At 34.6% G+C, this 17500-nt stretch overlaps 1 protein-coding gene and 1 pseudogene across 1 annotated transcript in view; both read right to left on the bottom strand.

Annotated features, from left to right (window-relative positions):
- The window catches only part of LOC147467745 (uncharacterized), a 22667-nt gene extending 8921 nt beyond the window's left edge, over positions 1 to 13746 (bottom strand). The window contains exon 1 of the mRNA XM_086530960.1: positions 13616 to 13746. The gene's annotated coding sequence lies outside the window, so the exon portion shown is untranslated. The remainder of the gene's footprint in view (positions 1 to 13615) is intronic.
- A 1597-nt stretch (positions 13747 to 15343) lies between these two features.
- Positions 15344 to 17500, bottom strand: part of LOC147467744 (uncharacterized) — a 24940-nt pseudogene continuing 22783 nt past the window's right edge.

Here is a 17500-nt window from a genome sequence, read left to right as displayed (position 1 = left end):
CATCGCCCGCAGACATTGTGTGAAAATTTCTTATGTTTTTGTTTAGCATCACGGAACAGTCAAGGTTTTGATAGTTTTGTTCATTTTTATGACTTGGTGCACTTATGATAATTAATTTATTACAATTTTTATGGCAATTATTTCATATCTTAACATGTTACATCACTTCGCATTGTGAATATTTTTTTTTTTATCATCTCATTTAGCTAGAAATGCTGACAGATGCATGTTCGTTTCTTAGCTTTATTCCTATTTCATTGTCTAGTCTTATTTGACTATGTTTGCATTTTCATTGCATTATTGTTACTTCCATATTTTCATAACTTAATTGCAAGTAACTTTAATCATCGTATGATATGATTGTCATTATTTTTTAAATCTAAGCAATTGTCAATTTCGACAACATCATCATAGGCCTCTCCGAGTTTCCGACCTTTCGAAACATTTCATGGGTCTATCGGAACGCCAAATATCTTATCATGATATTACTGAACGCAACGTTCATTAGGACAGTCAGGAAAAGGTTTATTCATCTTTTCATATTTTATAGCTTCTCAGCTTAACTTTGCCTTTCTCCAGCTACTGTACCTCACTTATCGGCGGACCTTCCTTCATCCATCATTGCAATATTGCATGACGCCCATTGCATATGCATCTCACACCCTAATTCCGCGTATCTATGGTATCAAAATTGAATAAACCGCGAATTACGGGTTATTTTTTTCGTACTCTGGTACCCACGCCGTGGAGATCTTAACAACCTGACGTCACAATTAATTCTCTCATACAGAGATAGCGCGCTTATCACTTATCAGACGTTCCAGGCTTGCTAACTCCGCATTTTTATTAGTTATGCACATATTAATGGCCCCCCCCCCCCCCCCCCCCCCCCCCCCACCCCCCCCCCCCCGGCCACAACTTATAAAAAACCTCACATATCAACCACATACATATTAATGGTATTTCTTTCAGTTGCCCCGATCTTAGCTATTACGCCGCACCTTATTTCAGAAGGATGAGTTCGGCCACGCAATTGAAATATCCTAGCATAGTCTAATAATTCATCATATCTATCTTTGTACTCGAGCTAAGACAGCGTTCAATTTGGCGCATAATCTTACCGACCACTAGCATGGTCAATCAAAGTAAATCACCTATTCCGCAACGGAACGACCTCCAGGTCAATGATATAATATTATTTTCTTTCAGCTCTCATTAACATTATTTTTTCCAGTCTCATCCGATCTGACTCATGTCGTGCCTTCTAATTAATTGAAGAACTGGATTCGGTTGATATTTGGATTTTTTTCTCCTTCATAAGCATATTCATGATATTTTTTTACCCACTTTGTCCCAAATCTTGACATCCGGTCATGCCTATTTAAAGGATTAGATAGGGTTGGTAATTTGGCTATTATTTTTTTTTACATACATCATACACATTCACATGTTTTTCTTTCTAATTTTGGCCCCTCCGCCCCCCGCATATTGCCGCGTATCTCTGTCACTTCCCGATAGGGACGTAGACTCAGTTTGTTTATATGGTTATGAAACTACATCTTACCACTTACTATTTTTACGCATTAAATGCATCACTGTATGTCACAGACAGACACATATTTGTATTGCACATAGATTCATCCCTTCGAGTGAATTCCGGGGACTGCTACTGCGTGTAAGTATTGTCAGCAAATAATGCAGTTGAACAGTCAGGAAAAGTAATTCCTAATTCTTGTTATTGCCGAATACATATTATTATATTTGCATATAGTGATATATTTTTCAATATAATAAGTACTAAATTTTCACTCTACCTTGCTTGATGAGTTCCATGCTGGTAACTTTCCCACATCTGTCGATACCAGGACCATTCTATGCTGTGTATTAACGGTTCCTGATGCAGTCAAATCCTTGCAATTGTTGGCAACTCTCGGGTTTCATCATGTAACCCGGGGGACGTCCTAGAGTAAAAAAGAGAATGATTTTGTTTCCACCAGGTCTGATCTTAGACAGGATACCGCGATATTTGCAACATGCTGATGATTCGAGCTTGCTTCTTCCGCTCAAGCACCCTGTCTGAAACTCGACAACTCGACCCATTGCCGAAGCGCGCGTCTGTTGCGTTGCATCGCACTACATGAGCAAGACCCCGCAACCACCCGATGCTTATTTGCCAAGTCGTATTCTTTGTATCCTTTTTGTATTATATTTACCATTACTTGGATTATACCTAATTTATGAGTTATATTACTATTGATACTTACATCACCTCACTTTGCTAGTTTTTATATTGTTTTTGAAAATGTTATGACATAACGTATAATATTTGTTGATCATTAACAAGAGGCAGCTTATCATATACGTACCTTTGTCACAATTTTTCATTCTTAGGTTGCGATGTTATTTTAAAACTAGAGTTAATTCATAACTATGATTACCCCTTGTATCTCTATAACAGCATCCTGCACAAGTTTACTGCTTCCTATGCCCTTTACCCGTCCCCGTCTAGCACTTCGTATGCAATAGTTTACGTGTTATAAGTTTTTTCAGATACGATTAGTGATGGATGCCGGAAAGGGCATTGTCCTACCAGACGCAGGTCAATCCTTGTAACCAGCGCAGCCCATCTCGAGAAGCCTGCACTCGATTGCTCAACCATTTGATCTTGTGCAATTGCAATAATTGAGGACGTTGCCAACGGCTCATTTCCTGATCTCTTCGTTATATTTTCGTTCCACTGATCACGGCCCTCTGCTTCTTGTAGCTATCGCTGATTTTGACATTCTCTTTTCGGTATATCTAGATTTTCTTACCAATGATCGGGACGAGTTTGGTAGGAGTAAACGTGGAGAAGAGACGATATCAAGGTACTTAATTTTGTTATATGATAGAAGATCATTCAAAAATTTCGTTCTATTATACGAAGGAATAATGTAAATATTTCTAGTGTTAATCTCGCTCAAATACAACGTCTCCTTGTTACCTAGGACCATCCCTAGTTGCCCTATTTGGAGTCGCGCATGGAAGGCGTGTGGCACCACGAAACTCTCTCCCCACTCATTTTTACCGCACACTGTGAGGCCATGTGTGGGCCATCACAGCCGGGGGTCTGAGGCAGCTGCGCCCCTGCCCAGAATGATGAGGTACCCCTCTAGCACCTCGAGGTGACCAGGATCCGTTTCAAAAAAATATGTCATTGAATCATTTACACAGATAAGATTAGTCTTCAAGTGCGAGAGACGATTCTCCTGTCTCCCTTTACACTCTCCTCATAGGATTCCAGGTATGAGTGTGTTTAGTGCCTTTAGTGGACTTAAATTCATTCTACTCTGTGCAGTTCTCTGTGTTTTCCTTATGTGTTATCGAATTTAAACTATAGGCTACAGGTATTATTAGCTTTGCTAGATAGTCTTTGGCTATCCCCCTTGCGTGTAAAAACATTGTGCCCTTTATTGTAAATAATGTTCTATATATAGTATCTTGAGTTATAATTATTGTTAAATGCTTTTTAGCTACCGTGTTGTTCTGACAATACCCTTTATACTTATTATGATTCGTGGGAATTAGATCATTCTAATCTGCTAGCTGCCACATATTTCGGGGTTGCCAGGCGACGGGCGGGACCCGTTTTGCCCATCACGCAAATTAGTATCAGTATTTGGGATATATACCTTTTACGCGAACTGGTAGAAGCAGGGACATTCTTTTACCCATCACATATATTTATTCACATTTTTCTATCAGTCTATCTATCTATCTATCTACCTTTATATCTATATATCTATCTATCTGTCTATCTATCTACCTACCTATCTATATATGTGTGTGTAAGTGTGTGTTCGTGTGTCTGTGTGTGTTTGTATATATATATATATATTTAATTATATATTATATATTTTATATTAGTTATATGTGATTGTTATTTATTTAATATGTTGATAATATGTATATATAGTATATGTTTGGAATATATTTTGTGAATATGTTTTATATGATAGATTTTATATGTTTTATATATTTATAATATGTATATATAGAGGATATATAATATAAATATACTTTTTTATATATATATATATATATATAATATATATATATATTTGTATATATTTATATCATAAGGATTACAAAAATACACAATAACGTGCACATAACTGGATTAATAACACGGCACTAAATTAATATGTGTGTGTGTGTGTGTGGTGTGAGTGTGGGTTTTTTGTGTGTGTGTGTGTGGGGTGTTGAGGGTGTGTGGTGTGTGTGTGTGAGTGTGTGTGGAGTGAGTGTGGTGTGTGGTGTGTGTGTTGTGTGTGTGTGTGTGTTGTGTGTGTGTGTGTGGTGTGGTGTGTGGTGTGTGTGTGGGGTGTGTGAGTGGGTGTGTGTGTGAGTGGGGTTGTTTGTGGTGTGTGTGTGTGTGTTTGTGTGTGGTTGTGTGTGTGTGAGTGTGTGGTGGTGTGTGTGTGAGTGTGTGTGTGAAGTGAGTGTGGTGTGGTGTGTGTAGGGTGTGTGTGAGTTATGTCTGTAAGTGAGTGTGTGAGTGTGTGTTGTGTGTGTGTGTGTGTGTGGGTGTGAGTGTGTGACTGACTGTTGTGTGTGTGTAGTTGTGTGTGTGTTAGTGAGAGAGTGATTGTGTGTGTGTGAGTGTGTGTGTTGTGTTGGTGTTGAGTGGTGTGGGTGGGGGTGTGTTGTGTGTGTGTGTGTGTGTGGGTGTGAGTGTGGTGGTGTGTGTGTGTGTTTGTGGAGTGTGTTGTAGTGTGATAGTGTGTGGGTGTGGTGTGTGTGTTTGAGGGGTGTGTGTGTGTGTGAGTGTGTGAGTGATGTGTGTGAGTTATTGTGGGGTGGGTTGTGTGTGTGAGTGTGTGGGAGTGTGAGAGTGTGTATGTGTGTGTTTGTGTATGTGTGAGTTTTGTTTGTGAGTGGTGTGTGTGTGTGTGTTTGTGTGTGTGTGTAGTGTGTGTGTGGGTTTGTGTCTGTGTGGGTGTGTGTGTGATTGTGTGTTGTTTTGTGTGAGTGTGTGAGTCTGTGTGTGTTTGTGTGGTGTGTGTGTGTGTGTGTGTGTGTGTGGTGTGGTGTGGTATGTGTGTGTGTGGGTGAGTCTGTGTGGTGTTGTGAGTGGTGTGTGTGTGGTGTGTGTGTGTGTGTTGTTAGTGTTGTGTGTGTGTGTGTGTGTGTGTGTGGTGTGGGTGTGTGATGGGCGAAGAAGAGAACGAAGCAGACGAACGGGCCGACGGGGGGGGAGGAAGAAGAGTCAGGAGGAGGAGGAGGAAGCAAAAGAGTAGGAAGAGTAAGCAGAAAAAGTGTGTGCTGTTGTGTGAGTGTGTTGTGAGTGTGTGAAGTTTGTGAGAGAGAGTTTGTGTGAGAGTGTAACTTATAGTTGTGTTTAGACTTGTGATCTAGCAGGCGAGAGAGCGAGAGAGCGACCTTGTTTTAGTGATTGCTAGTCGGTCACATGAGTGATTCAGATCGACCTATAGTTATATCTATCGATCTATCTATCTATCTATCTAGCTTATCTATTTATATATATTTAATATATGTCGTGTGTGTGTGTCTGGTTGTTGTGTGAGTGTTTTGTGTGTCTGTGTTGTGTGTTTGTACTTTTATATATATATATATATATATATATATATATATATATATATATAGTTATATATTTAATATAAATATATATTATGTAAAATATATAAATATATATTTAAATTATATATATATATAAATTATATCTGGATTCTATATGTATATATATAAATATATATTTATATATATGTATATATATAAATAAATATATATATATATATATATTTATATATATATATTAGATGTACTTATATATATTTTTATATATTTATACTTAAATATATATTTTTATATTTATATATATTGATATAAATATAAATATTAATAAATATATTATATATATATTATATTTAATATATATATATATATTTATATTATATATATATATATAATATATACGTATATTTATATAGATTTTATATATATATTATATATATAGTAATATATATATATATATTTATATATAAATATATAAATATATTCGTATTTTATATATTATACTATATAGATATAGTTAGATATATTTATATATACATTATATTTATATATATATTATATATTAGACTTATATATTCGATGTAGATTATATTACTTATTAGGTATTTAGATTTATATATATATATTATAAACTTATAATATATTTATGTAAATATATAGAATATGTATATGTTATTTATTCATACATATCTATTTTTAATATATATTTATTTATCTTTATACATATATATATATATATATATATATATATATATTATATAGATATTTGTATATTTCATATTATAATATATTCATTTTATATATGTATATATATTTATATATATATGTATATGTATAGTATAGATATTATTGATATATTTTATATAATATACATATGATATATATATATTTATATATACACAATATATATTATATATATATATATATATTTATTTTTTATAGTATATAGATATATATGTTTATCATATATATATATATATTTTATATATATATAATATACTATTATATATAATATATTTATATATATATATATATTACAATATATATTTTTTAAATAATAGGGATATATCTATGATATATCTATAGCATATATAATCTATCTATATTTCCTAATATATCTATATCTAATCTTTCTATCATATATTCTATCTATTTCTCTATATGTCTATATCTATTTCTATTCTATCTATTATATCTATCCTATCTATATATATATATTTATATATTTTATATATATATATTATATATATATATATATATTTATATATATATATATATATATATATTTATATATTTGGTATTTAATATAGATATTATATATATTACGCCACCTATCATATATATATATTTATATACATATATATGTATATATATATATATATGCTATATATATATTTATATATATTATATTTATTATATATATTTTATATATATATTTATATTATTTATTATATTATCTTTATATATATATTATATATTTATATAAATATATATATGTATATATATTTTATATATATAAAATAATGTATATATACATATTTTTAATATATTATATATTTATATAGATTATATCTATATATTTTATATTATTATATATATTTATATTATATATATATCATAGATATATATATTAATATATACTATATGATCTCATTATAATATTTATAATATATATATATATATATATATATATATATATATATATATATATATATATATATATATGTCTCCTCCTCCTCATCCTTCTTTTTTTCCTCTTCCTCTTCTTCTTCTTCCTCCAACTCCTCCCCCCCCTCCTCCTCTTCCTCTTTTTTCTCCTCTTCCTATTCTTCCTCCTTCTTCTTCTTCTTCTTCTCCCCCTCCTCCTTTTCATCCTCCTCCTCCCCCTCCTCCTCCTCCTTCTCCTCCTCTTCCTTCTTCTCCTCCTCCTCCTCCTCCATTCGCGGCCATTCATAGTCTGGGTGAAAGTGACCTACAAAGAGTCCGTTTTGTCACGCGCGTAGTTGATAGATGACCTTCCCGTTGCGAGTCCCGTAGCATTCAGTGGGCGGAGGTAACTCTCCCTTCAATGCGCGTGTGAGGTGTTTCTGCTGGTGAACTGGAACGCCTTTCCACCGCGCAATCTGATCATCATCATTTTCATGGAGAAGAAGCGAGTACCTCTTCGGTTTCAGCACAATCGATTCTTTGATTATGGACGCTCCAGTTTCAGATTTCAGGAGACCGAATTTCCCCTTCCGCTCGTTACCGTAACAAGGATGTAGAGGAGGGAAGCTCCTGAAATCAGTGAGTTCATTCGCTGTATTTCGGCTCATTATGAAGCTATACCTTATACCAAAACGGCACATGTGATTTTTTGCTAATTCCAGTATATGAGAACCTAGATAATTGGGTCGTTTAATATTCACAATGGATTTGTTGTTAAAACATAACGCTAAAGTAAGATGAAACGGACACGTCATAGGCAACATCGAGACCGTAGAACTCGTGAATCGCGTTCCAGTATTTCATGTATCCGTCAGCCAGGAGACCGACGCCCAAGTTACAGTAAAGCAACAAATAATCCCCCAGCGCCTGACAACGAGTTATTTCCCACACCCGTTGAGCGTGTTGATAATCACTCTCCCATATATCGTTCTGCTTCGGGGTACTTCGGATCACCGCGCGATCGGGAAGACACGTCTCTTGCAGTCGACTGAACGTATTTATGTAGTCGTGGCAGAAGATCTGCTTCTGACGACAGACGAAGTCTCTCGCGTCATTAGGTAAATAATCCACCATGGCGTGAGCGTAAACGGTATTGTATTTAGACGCTATGTGACTCAACGAGACTTGACAAGGAGGAAGTCATTCTGGCGAGGGAATCTTCAAACCGCGTCGAGACCGAGGTGACATAGTTCCCCCCCCCCCCTACCGCCCTCCTCCATCTCCCTCTCCTCCTCCCTTCTCGGTCTAAATCCCGTCTATTAATCGAAGAAAGCGAGACGCGAGGGTGGGTAAGTATAACCGTAATTGTTAAATCTGAGGACCTTACCTTTATCTGGAAATTTCAACATATTAGTTTGTTCACAATCACAAACGTGTGCTTTCTTTGATTTTATGGACATTATAGTGAAGCAAATACAGCACAGATACTATTCTGGGAGTATAGGCTTACCTATATATATCTATCTATCTATATATATATAGATATATATATAATATATAGTATATATATATATATATTAAATATATATATATTTATATAAATATATATATATAATATATTTTATATATAGATATTATATTATATATATATATATATATATATATATATATTTAATATACATACACTATTTATTTATCGGTAATATATATACATATATATATACATAAATATATATTATTTATTATATATATATATATATATATATATTTATATATATTACATATATATATTTATTTTTCATAGGTTTATATATATATATATATAATTATATATTTATATATATATATTTATATATATATATTTACTTCTATATATATAATATATATATTTATATAGATAGATATATATATATATATGTATATATGCATATATATTATATTTACATATAAATATATATACATATATTATATATATATATATATATATATATATTGATATTTATATTGTATATATAATGTTTATATATATATATATATATGGTACCTATAAATATATATATTTATATCTTCATATATTATATCGATATATTATATATATTACCGGATCTATAATATATTTTTTATATATATATAAGTACCTATATATATATATATATATATATATATTTATTTATATTTATATATTTATATATATATATGTCCATATATTTTATTTAATAGATATATATATTTATATATATATATATATTTTATATATGTCTATTATACATATTTATATATAATTTAGTATATAAAATTATTTTGATATATATGTATATTATATATATATATATTAATTATATATATTATATGTTTAGGTAATTATATATATGTATATATATATATATATATATACATATATATATATATATAATATATATATATTATATATTTATATATATATTTTATTTATATATATATACATATATGTGTTTGTGTGTGTGTGTGTTACATATATAGATATCTTATTTATATATATATATAAATATATATTTTTATATATATATATATATTTTTATATATATATAATAACACATATATGTGTCTGTGTGTATGTGTGTACATATATATATATATATATATATATATATTTATATATAAATATATTTATATATATATATTACATATATATAGAGAGAGAGTTTAGTTATAGGTAATCTAGATATATATATATTTATTATTTATATATATTACTTATATATATATATATATATATAAATATAGTTTTATGTACATATAAACATCTATATTATATATTATTTATATATATTTATATATATATATATGTATATTATATATATTTATTATATAGATATATATATATTACTATATTATATATATATATATTTACGAAAATCCAAACGAAACCAAATAAAAAAAAACAACCACACACACACAATCAAATTCAACACACCCCCAAAACACACTCCCCACAACAACACACACAAACCCAAAAAACACACCCCCACAAAACACCCCACCTTTGAAAAAGTATTTTTTTAAAAAAGAGATAAAAAGGGGTTGAAAATTTTTGAGAGTTTAATATGGGGAGGAAATTTTTTTTTTAATTACCCCCAAACTCCCCCACAACCACTTCCCCACCTTCCCCTTCCTTCACAACCAAAAACAAACTAAATCATCTCTCACCACCACACTCTCACCAAACATCACACACACACACTCCTCACACACCACACACACACACACTCCTCCTGCCCCCTGGTCGCCCCACACGACCCCAAAACTCAACAACCCCTCACAACAACACCACACTCAAACACACCACACACCCTCCCACAAAACACCACACCACACTCACACACTCACACAAACACCACACACTCACACACACACCACACACACAAAACACACCACACCACACTCACACTCACACTCACACACTCACACTCACAAACACTCACCATAACACATACTGACATACCAGACATGACACACTCACACACACACACAACACAACAACACACTCTCACACACCCCACACACACATACACACACCCCCCCCCCCCCCCCCCACAACACACTCACACACACCACACACACACACACACACTCACACACACACCCACACACCTCACACACACCACACCCCACACAAACACACACACAACAGCAACACCACACCACCCTCACACACACACATATAGATATATATATATATATATATTATATATTGATATTATATAGAATATATATATATATAAATATAGATACAAGATATTATAGACATAAATAGATATATATATATACTTACACTAGCACACACAACCAAACCCCACACACACACACACCACACCCCCACACCCACACACACCACCCCCCCACACCCACCCAACACACACAACACCACACACACCCTACACACAACCCACACACCCTCATACACACATACACACCCCCACAGCACACACACACACACACACACACACTACCCACCCACACACCTACCACACACACTCACACCCACACCCACACACATTATATTACCTCCATACATACACACACACACCCGCCACACCCACACACACCCACACACACACACACACACACCACACACACCCACACACACACAAACACAAACCCACCACACACACACACAACACACAACACCCACACACACACACACAACACCACACTCACCAACACACACCCACACACACAACACACACACACACCCACACAACACCACACACATATATACAGACCACAGACCTCACACACTCACACACACACACACACACACTCACACTCACACACATGCCCAAACACCCAAACACCACGACACTCACTCACACCCAACAAAACCAAACCACCCACCACACACACAAAAAAAACAAACAACAACACAACCCACCCACAACACACACATACACACTCCACACACACACACACAAACAACACACACAAACACACCACACCCAAATACACCCACACAAATCCCACACACACACACACCACACACACAACACACACACACAAACACAACCCACACACACCCACACACACACACAACAACCACACACACACCTCACACACACCACCCACACACCACTCACCACAGCACACACCCACACACACACACACCCACACACGCACACTAACTACACCTAACTCACTCACTCACTCACTTACTCACGCACGCACGCTCTCCATTACTCCTCGCAATCACCCACCCTCAATCACCTCACAACACAAACACACACACTCACCACCACCCTCACTCACACCACTCACATCACACACGACACACACACACAATCAAACCACTCACACAATCGACACACACATACACCCACACTATCACACACACACCACACAGCACTCACCCACCCACTAACCCACACACCACACACACACACAACACACACACGACAACACACACACACACACACACACAAACACACACACACACACACAAACCAACAACAAACCACCCACTGACACACACACTCTACCACACTCACACACACTACACAACAAACACCCACACACAAACACACACACACACACAAACACACACTCCCCTCCCACCCCACACACAAACACACACAAACACCTCACACTCACACCACACCACTCACACACACCCCGACACACACCCAACAATCACACCAACACACATACACAAACCCATATAGATACACCCACCAAACACACACACACACAACACAACACACACTCACACGACACACACACACACACACACAACACACAAACTCACACACCACACCCACACCACCACATACAACACACACACACACACACACCACACTAAAACCCTCAACACACACAAACACACACACACCTCACACACTCACACCCACACAAACCAACACACAACACAACACACACACACACACACACACACCACCCACCACAGACACACCCACTCACACTACCAGACAAACACACCCTCCACACAAACATACACACAAACACTCACACTCACACACACACATACTCACACACACACACACACTCTCACTCACACACACACACAACACACACAGCACACACACACACACCCCCTTCCCCCACACACACACACACACCCACCCCCCCCCCCCCCCCCCCCCACACACCCACACACACACACACACACACACACCCACACACACACCCACACACACACCCACACCCCCACTCACACCCACACACCTACACCCACACCACACACCCACAACCACACACCCACTCATACACACAGCCACCCCCCCCCCCACCCCCCACCCCCCCACCCCCACCCCCCCACCCCCCCACACACACACCAACACACACCCCCCCCCACCCACACCACACAATTTAAAGACACACACCCACCCACATCACAAACACTCACACACACCTCACACCACACACCCCACAAACAACAACAAACACCAACACACACACAAACAAACCACCACACCACACCACTCACCACACATAAACAACACAACTCACCCACACACACACACACACCCACACTTCCATCACGTATTCGGAGATGCAAAAGCAAGAGATTCCTTCGACCAACACCAAAATACTTTAGAGAAAAGAAGATAACCACACTCCACTCACTGACATAATGTGCAACAACAACAGAAAGAGTTGATTGCACAGTCCTGCCACGCGGCCTCCTGCAACACACTGGAAATGCAACACTTCAACCCTTCTTTGCAACATTTCCTTCGTTCAGACTTCCCTCTCTTTTCCACAGCACTCAAAGGCAGACAATTATCGCCATAAAAAAATATTCTAAAATGATTCGCCATCACTCGTAACTCCCGTGGAACCATACCTTTTCAGAACCTTTCTCCCACGTTTGGTTTGAACTTTTTCACGCTCTGTTCCTCACCAGTGCCGCTGCAATCTCCGCTGTTGCTTTCCTTTGCACGGGAAGGGATCCTGTGTGAGTTATCTTACGACTAATTAACCACGTCTCTCACTACGAGGAGGAGAGGACTGCACTGCGGGGACTGAAGTAATCTCTTCTTCAAGTCTTGACGAGAACTGAGGCCGCGCGGGTGACAGCGTTGTCAGCCGGCGATGACGTCATTGATCCTCCGTTTTCTTTGTCGCAGTCATGGAAAGAAAACGAATTTTAACATAGACTTGTATATTTTGTCTTTCCCTACGTTACTGGGTATGAAAATGTTGGAATAATTACTGATTAGGCTAGGATAAAGATGCTTATACTTTTGTAATTACAGAATGAACAACTCGTGTTTAATTCAGCTTCTCAGGGATGTACTTTCCTTTTCACGTTTCATTTCTCGTTCTCTCTCGCTCTCTCTCTCTCTCTCTCTCTTTTATCTCGCTCGTTCTCTCTCTCTCTTTTCTCTCTTGCTCGCTCTCTCTCTCACTTTTTTCTCTCTCGCTCGCTTTCTCTTTCTGTCTCTATCTCCCTCTCTCTTTCTCTCCCTTACTCTCTTTTTCTTTCTGTATATTCATACATACATACAGATATATATATATATTTGTATATATATATATATTAGATATATATATATATATTTATATATATATTATATATATATATATTTGATATATATATATGTCCCACTCACTCACTCAGTCGTTCTCACTCTTTCTCTTTTTTTCTCTTTCTCTCCCTCTCTCTATATCTCCTTCTCTCTTTTACTCTTTTTTTTTAAGTCTCTTTCTTTCTTCCACATACTGTAGTGTCTCTCTCTCTCCTTTTTTTCTTTCTCCTCCTCTCTCTATCTCTCCTTCTCTCTTTTACTCTCATTTTCATATCTCTTTCTTTCTTCCACATAGTCTCACTCTCTCTCCTTTTCTTCTTTCTCTGCCCCTCTCTATCTCTCCTTCTCTCTTTTACTCTTTTTTTTAAGTCTCTTTCTTTCTTCCACATACTGTAGTGTCTCTCTCTCTCTCCTTTTCTTCTTTCTCTCCCTCTCTCTATCTCTCCTTCACTCTTTTACTCTCATTTTCATATCTCTTTCTTTCTTCCACATAGTCTCTCTCTCTCCTTTTTTCTTTCTCTCCATCTCTCTATTTCTCCTTCTCTCGTTTACTCTCATTTTTATATCTCTTTCTTTCTTCCACATAGTCTCTCTCTCTCCTTTTTTTCTTTCTTTCCATCTCTCCTATAGTCTCATTTTCATATATCTTTCTTTCTTCCACATAGTCTCTCTATCTCCTTTCTTTCTTTCTCTCCATCTCTCTATTTCTCCTTCTCTCGTTTACTCTCATTTTCACATTTCTTCCTTTCTTCCACATAGTCTCTCTCTCTTCTTCTTTTTTTCTTTCTCTCCATCTCTCTATCTCTCCTTCTCTCTTTTACGCTCATTTTCATATCTCTTTATTTCTTCCACATAGTCTCTCTCTCCTTCTCTCTATTCTTAACTGAAACCATTGTAATCATCTCCCTCGTTATTACTATAACCAGTGGTATTGATATTATTGTACTTTTCATTGATCACTATGTGCATGCAAGTCTCGGGACCGGCAGGGGATTTTGGGGAAAACTCAAGAAAAAAAAAATCCGGAAAACCCCCAAATATGGCAACACTAGCCCAGTCACATGGCAACACTCTCGATGACTTTCCTTTACGTACTTCAACTATAAAATGTGTTCTGACGTCCCTTTCCCACAAGAGGTGACTTTGTCATGGCGTCTGGAGAGCTGTATATGTCGTATTATCTGCATGATATCAATATATCATGAATATATCATGACAATATATCATGAATACATCATGACAATATATCATGAATACATCATGACAATATATCATGAATACATCATGACAATATATCATGAATACATCATGACAATATATCATGAATACATCATGACAATATATCATGAATACATCATGACAATATATCATGAATACATCATGGCAATATATCATGAATACATCATGACAATATATCATGAATACATCATGACAATATATCATGATGTACGTTGTTGTTTGCGCGAACGTTTCCCTGTGGTTCCCTGTACGAGGCTAGGGAGGCTCCCACGCGAGCTGAGACCCTCAGTTCGTGTTAACATCACGATTGCACGAGCTGGCATCTGTGCTCCGCTTAACGCCCTTTGGCGCAGGTTGGTTTGTAAACAGACCGACTCGCTTCGTGGTTGGTCGCCCGACTGGATCGAGCGAAGCCACGCCTTCCTCCAGGGGGGGGCGGAGCGGCTTAGGCCGTGATCTGCTTTCATTGGACTGGGCGGAGGAGGAGGAGGAGCCAATGTTCTGAGCTTGGCAGCACCAACTTCCCCTTATTGTACTCCTTTTACTTCTTTATATCTTTCTTTGCCTTATCCCCTTCCCTTACGTTTTACATTTCACTCTTATTTGTTTGCGTATTTATGTTAAAGTTATTTTTAAGTATCTTAACCTTTCAACTTTTTAAGAAGTTATCTGTTTCCTCAGCCGCCGAGCCTTGTGTTGACGCACGCCTCTCTCCCTTGTTTACGTTTCTCAATTTTACCTTTTTTCCGGTCGACTTTTATCAGTTCATGTTTTACTGCTTGCCTTTTGCAGCACTTTTAAATTTTATACTTCATTTTTAATGTTCCTTTCATTTTATTGTTTTATAGTTTCTAAATTTATTTTATAATTGTGTTTTAATCATTTAATCTTTAAGAGTTTTTTTGTTATATCTATCTATCTATATATGTTTTATATATTTTTATTTATATGATAGGTATAGATATACATATTATTATTTAGTTATTTATAGATATATATATTTTTTATATATATTGTATTAAATATATACATTATATACATATATATTTATATTTATTATGTATATGTATATATATTTATATATATATATATGCGTATTTATATATATATTTATATATATAGATATATATATATATATATATATATATATTATTTGTGTGTGTTGTGGTGTGTGGGTGTGTGTGTGTGTACATATATATATTTAATATATATATATTTTTATATATTGTATATATATTTATATATATATTATATATATATATTATATATGTTTATACATACACACACACAACACACACACCACTCACACACAACAACACACCACACACAAACACACATATATATTTATATATATATATATATATATTATATATATATTATATATACATTTATATATATATATATATAACATATAAATTATATAATATTTATATATATATTATAATATATATATATATATATATATTATATCATATATATCTATATATATTATATATTATAGTGTGTGTGAGTGTGTGTGTGTGTGTGTTTGTGTGAGTTGTGTGTGTGTGTGCTGATATTATTATATATAAAATAGTTTATATATATAATATATTTTTATATATATTATATTATATATCATATATATTTATATATGTATATTATTTATTTCTATATATATAAATATAGTCTTAGTATATATTTATGTATATATATACATACATATATCTATTATAAAGATATATTTATATTTATATATATATATATATCTATAATATATAAAAACATATATATATATATATATTTATATTATATATATATATAAATATTTATATATAATATCTATATATATATATATATATATATATATATATATATATATATATATATATATACTATGTGTGTGTGTGGTTGTGTGTGTGTGTGTATTAATATATATATATATTATATAATCTTATATATATTTATATATATATATATATATTAAATATACATTTATATATATATATAGCGCATTATAATTTATATCATAGTTAATG

The sequence above is a fragment of the Penaeus japonicus genome, unplaced genomic scaffold (assembly GCF_977035675.1).
Source record: "Penaeus japonicus unplaced genomic scaffold, GWHDUDI00000001_assembly GWHDUDI00000034, whole genome shotgun sequence".
Taxonomy (NCBI): domain Eukaryota; kingdom Metazoa; phylum Arthropoda; class Malacostraca; order Decapoda; family Penaeidae; genus Penaeus; species Penaeus japonicus.
Note: the sequence above shows the minus strand (reverse complement) of the source record. Positions and strands in the feature narration are given on the sequence as shown.